At 42.1% G+C, this 5,362-nt stretch overlaps 1 long non-coding RNA gene across 1 annotated transcript; it reads left to right on the top strand.

Moving 5' to 3' along the window:
* Positions 1–291: 291 nt before the first annotated feature.
* Positions 292–4,791, top strand: LOC117250000 (uncharacterized). Its single transcript, XR_013490480.1, has 4 exons — positions 292–510; positions 591–747; positions 3,308–3,443; positions 3,598–4,791. It is a non-coding gene; the product is annotated as an uncharacterized LOC117250000 (long non-coding RNA).
* The last annotated feature ends 571 nt before the right edge of the window (positions 4,792–5,362 follow it).

Here is a 5,362-nt window from a genome sequence, read left to right as displayed (position 1 = left end):
AACAAGCACAAAAGAGATGCTGTTTCTGCTCATCACGTCCCTGTGGAGCCACGGTCATGACGAGTCATGACGAGTCTCAGCCAGGTGCACCGCATGTCGTTATCTTCAGGACGGGTTAGACTTCCTTCTTTTAGCAAGTGACTGACACAGACTGGAAATATTTTAAAACGTCTGATTTATTGTCACATTATAAAGTTGTTATTCGGAAGGTGTAGCAGAGGGTTGCATATTTACACATCCAGACCAGCACACACACACACACATTTATCCACCATGTCAGCCCCTGTGCTTCAATCTCACCTTGTTTTAACCTTTACCACTTCATTCGTGATAGAAAGATACGTTTGGTTGATGGACTGGATGATAACGTTATGGACTCCAGAAGATCTGAGTGACGCTGGTGATGACAGGGCTGGATGACAGCAAGGTCGCCATGGTGACCAGATCCTGCTATGCAACCAGAGAGCAGTCAGCTGATGGAGTTTCACCATACGACCTCATCGTTGGCAGGTGAGACTCTGTCAGTGGCTGCCAGGATCAGCTGCTGATGCTGCTGATGTCATCATGTGTGGTTTCCTGTTTCTGAGCAGATGTGGCAAAGACTCGACGGAGGAGGAGGAGGAAAGCGACGAGGGAACATCCAACTCCTTCTCTTTCAACGTGTTCCAGTTCTCCAGGAAGGATGAGGACATCTAGCTGAAGTGTGAAGTGGAGCTGTGCCTCACAGAGGAGCAAAGCTGCTCTCAGGTCAGAGGGAGGAGGAAACACTCGTATACAACAACCTAAATCTTAAAGTAACAAAAATGAAAGTTCTCATTATGCTGTATGCTTCCTGTCACAGTCTTAATATTTAGATATCTTACTTACTTAGACTTAGTTCCTCCTGTTCCTGTTGGAACATTGGGTGACGAGTCCACTCCAGTTGCTCTGGTCCCTTGCGACCCTCCTTGCACCATGCCAGCTGACACCAATCTTAGGTCTTCCGTAAATGTCTGTCTCCACGTCTTCTTTGGCCTCCCTCTCTTCCTCTTGCCGCCCTCAGGCACCCAGTCCATTGCTGGTCTCTCTCTTGGCAGTCGGAGTACATGTCCAACCATTCTTCTTCTCCTGTCAGAGACCATATCAGACACTAGCGCCACCCCTGCCCTTCTCATCACCTCATTGTTGGTGATGTGGGTTTTGCCATGAGATCCTCAAGATGGTTCTGAGGCATTGGTTCTGTATATATAAAGGGACTATTAACGCTGATGCATTAATGTGTGAGCGGCGCTGGTGGAGGTGGGTTGTGTATAAAGTGTTGCACAGTTTAAACTGCTAACAAACTCACCCCAGTTACCAGAAGACAATGTTGACATTCCTCCAGGAACATGTTTAATTGTACATTTCATACATATCAGTGTTACTAAAGATACATAGTATATGAGCTGACTAGGAGACCTGACCTTGGAGGGACGCCTGCCATGCTGCAAATCACTGCTCATCACAAACAAACAACAAGACTGTTGTGATTTAGCATCCTGTCGCTTTTCTTCCAGCAGCTTTATAGGAACCAAAAGCAGAGGGGTATTCCAGGTAGGGGGTTCAACAAACTCTGAGTCTGACCCTGAATTCTGAGTTGATTTACCCTGAGATGGGAAACTCTGAGTTACCGGTTCCAGAACAGCTGATTTGAGTTAGTTCAGTCAACTCTGAGTATGTTCACTCTGAGTTAAGCCGACAATAAAAAGCCATCATCAATGGAGCTCCGACTCCACGATTCACCATGGCAACAGGTAAATAAAAGACAGCGCCTCCATTTTAATCCAGTGGATGTAGAGATATTAATGCATGTGTAGCAGACGGTGCACGTTTATCTTTAAAAGAAGAGCCTGAGTCAGAGCGAGGAAAGTGTAAATAAGTTAACCATAAAGTTAATAAAAAAGTTGATTCATCATTTATCAGACTTACATTTCCTTAATGAAGATAAAGTGGTGGAATCTGACTGTGTATCAGGCTGTAGATACATTACATTATATTAATAATATATAATAATATATTTGTTCAGATTTAATCTGATGGGGAAAAACACAGGAGGAAGATTTAAAACATATAGGCTAGGCTATAGATCAAAGACATAAAGACATGACTGTAAACTCACAGTCTGACCCAGTAATAACATGTTTGGTGATTTGCACTTGAAAAGACGTTGAGGTTAAAATACAGTAGATTTTAAAATGTTGGACATCTATTTGTATCTTGACTCAACAGCATTCAGTGACTTTATTTCAGCTACAAATGTAGTAAATTTAAAGACAGTGAAATGCTGCACCATTGCTCACTCAGAAATATGAACATATAATCCCCAATATTAGGATATAGGAATTATGTTCCATCAGTGCGACCAATGACATCAGTGACAGAGATCATTAGTCACTGATAGTACGTGTCTAAAGCTTCATACCCATTTTTAAAATGTAAATAATTAGACCTACACATTATGTGCAATAAACATTTGGGAGCTGCTCTAACAGACTGACAGTCTGATCCTTGTGCACAGTGTTATAAAAATAATAAATATAAAAAGGACAGAGGTTTGATTCTGAGCTGAGGGTGAATTCTCGCTGTGTAATATTTGAATGTAAAGACAAAAACTGATGTCCAAAGAAATGACTGATGTGCATAAATTCAGTAACTTCAGACAGTCCTGAGTAACAAACTAATATCCAGCAGGATTTAGACTGTGACAGACGGTAAATCTCCGCTAATGAATGCGCTTCCATACAAGCTTTGACACGGACTGAATGAATGAGGAAATGAAACAGCGTGTAAGAGGGAGGAGACAGAGAAACACTCAGGGTTTATTGAAGGAAACCTGTCAGCGAGCAGGTTATGTTCACAGAGTCTGTTACCATGGTGACTGACTCAGAGTTTCAGTTACCTCTCTGTCTGGAACAGAAAACCCAGAGTTTCCCTCATTTCAGGGTTAACATACTCAGAGTTTTCACTAAACCTGCTTTCTGGAATAGGCTACCCCTCAGTTGTGTTTTACCGAGACGTCACTGCGTTTCCTGTCAGGACAGTGACGTCAAAGTTGGATTTTTAGGCCCAAACATGATCTCTCCCAAACCATAATAACAAAGTTATTGTTAACCACAGCGTTGTTGTTGTTGTTGTTGTTGAAGTGTAAAGTTTTAATGTATCTGCCACACAGTAATACACAAATGTAACATATAAAATTCATATATTTATACTACACAAAAAGCTAAATATCGACACAGTGTTGACCTCGGTGAAGCCGACACACCTGACCGTCCTCTCTGTCTTACAGAGCTGTAACGATGGAGGCAAAAGGAGGTGCAGATCCTTCAGGTCTAGATATGATAGAAACTCGGCCGTCATCACGATGTCCTGGAATAATTAAAGACAGCTCCCCTTCTGATGGATTACACGGTATGTGTGAGTTTGTCGTGGTGATTTGACTTTTCTTGGAGCTACAGATGTAGAGTTTGTCCTGTGGGTGGCGCCAGAGGAAAGGTCACGGGGTTGTTAATATGAAAACAGTTGATCCTCTCAGGAGCAGGAGTGTGATCAGGAACATTTACGACAGTCTCACTGTAGATATTTGATATTTTAACCATGACTCATCACAGTTTTGTCTCCTCAGGTGATTCCTCACTTGAGCTTCGTCCCAACAAGGAGCCTGAAATCTCAGAGTCTGAAGTTATCGTCGCTGTGAAACCACGCCGGCAGATAATCTTCATCTGATCCACCTGAGATGGTGTTTATCATCTCTGCAGAATCCGTGGGCCGCTGATTCAACCCACTGATTCATGCATATATAATCTGTGGAGAAATAACGGAAGTGAAGAGCAAAGAAGAACAAAAATACCGTGAAACTTCACTTAATAGCTTCACTGACTGAAGTCAACAGGCCTGTATTTGAGACAGGCCTTTAATTGCTGTCACACAAACTGCTGCTCAGCAAAGATCAGGAAATACAGTCAAAGTGTTTTTAAACCAGTCTGAATATTAGTTCTTTAAGAATTAGGCTCCAGATAACATATAAATTATGAGTCATTAATTTGGTCTAACTCTGACAGACGGAGCATCAGAGAGAGTTACAGCACTGGGAACACCGACACAAAACCACTTTGTCCTGTTAAAACAATCCTCACAACTTGGATTCATTTTTATGGATGAACCTTTTGACCTGAGGACCCCGACAGACTGAAGGAATATGAATAACCTACAGGGTAATCCAGGAATGGACACATCATTTGAGGTAGACAACAACCCGGGTTTAAACATCCAAAGAACTTGTATAAAGAAAATGAACTGCTTGGCAACCAGACCAGGCCTCTAATTGAGACGGGCCTTTATTTGTCAACATGTGTCTGGTTAAAGGGACTGGGTGTTAAACTGGGACGAGGCTTTTAATGGAAGTTTTACAGTAATCAGTGAAATAATGGAAGTGCAGTTAGGAACAAAAATAATCAGGGTTTAAAGGGTTTTATTTAGTCTGTGCACTACTTCCTGGTTCTGTGGGTTCCTTTAAAATATAAAGTTTGGAATCAGCTGTTCCATCAATGTTTTTTCTGGATTTCTTCAGTAATGACTCATTTTATTTTATTTTTCTTAAAAAAAGATCTGAATCAGACTCTAAATGTGTTATTTGGATTTGAAATAGTTTTTGGCCCCAGAAGAAGAAGAATGAAATGAGTGGATGTCCCCACAGTGTCTCATGACAGGGGACAATACTGTGTGAACATGGACGTTGAATTTGTCCTCCAGTCCAGGGGGGGGGTTGGGTGCAGCAGTGGCTCCACAGGGACTTGGGTTGGGAACCAGAGGGTCGCCTGCTCGAGTCCCCGTCCGGACCAAAATATGGAGTGTGGACTGGTGGCTGGAGAGGTGCCAGTTCACCTCCTGGGCACTGCCGAGGTGCCCCTGAGCAAGGCACCAACCCCCCAACCGCTTGGGGCGCCTCACCAAGGGCAGCTCCCTCACTCTGACACTGTACACACACATACACTTTGTGCATGTATAGGTCCTGTTTGTGCATGTGTGTGTGTTTCAGACCTGTGTGTTATTGACAAGCAAGAGTGAAAACATTGAATTTCCCCTCAGGGGGATTAAATATAATCTAGTAAATAAACTTAAACTTAATGCAGTTCCTCTATGTCAGAGGTTCTCCACCTTTTGAAAATCAACTCACTCACAAGTTTTTTTGTTTGATTTAACATACTACACTGTGACTTCTTTTTTTCACAGATGTTTTTAATACAATATACGATATTTCTTTAACAGTTTTTTTTACATGCTATACAATGACGTCTTTTGCACAGTTCTTTCAACATGGTATATTACGACTTTTCTCAACATA

The sequence above is a fragment of the Epinephelus lanceolatus genome, chromosome 24 (assembly GCF_041903045.1).
Source record: "Epinephelus lanceolatus isolate andai-2023 chromosome 24, ASM4190304v1, whole genome shotgun sequence".
In the NCBI taxonomy this organism is placed as follows: domain Eukaryota; kingdom Metazoa; phylum Chordata; class Actinopteri; order Perciformes; family Serranidae; genus Epinephelus; species Epinephelus lanceolatus.
This window is presented reverse-complemented; position numbering and strand designations above follow the sequence as displayed.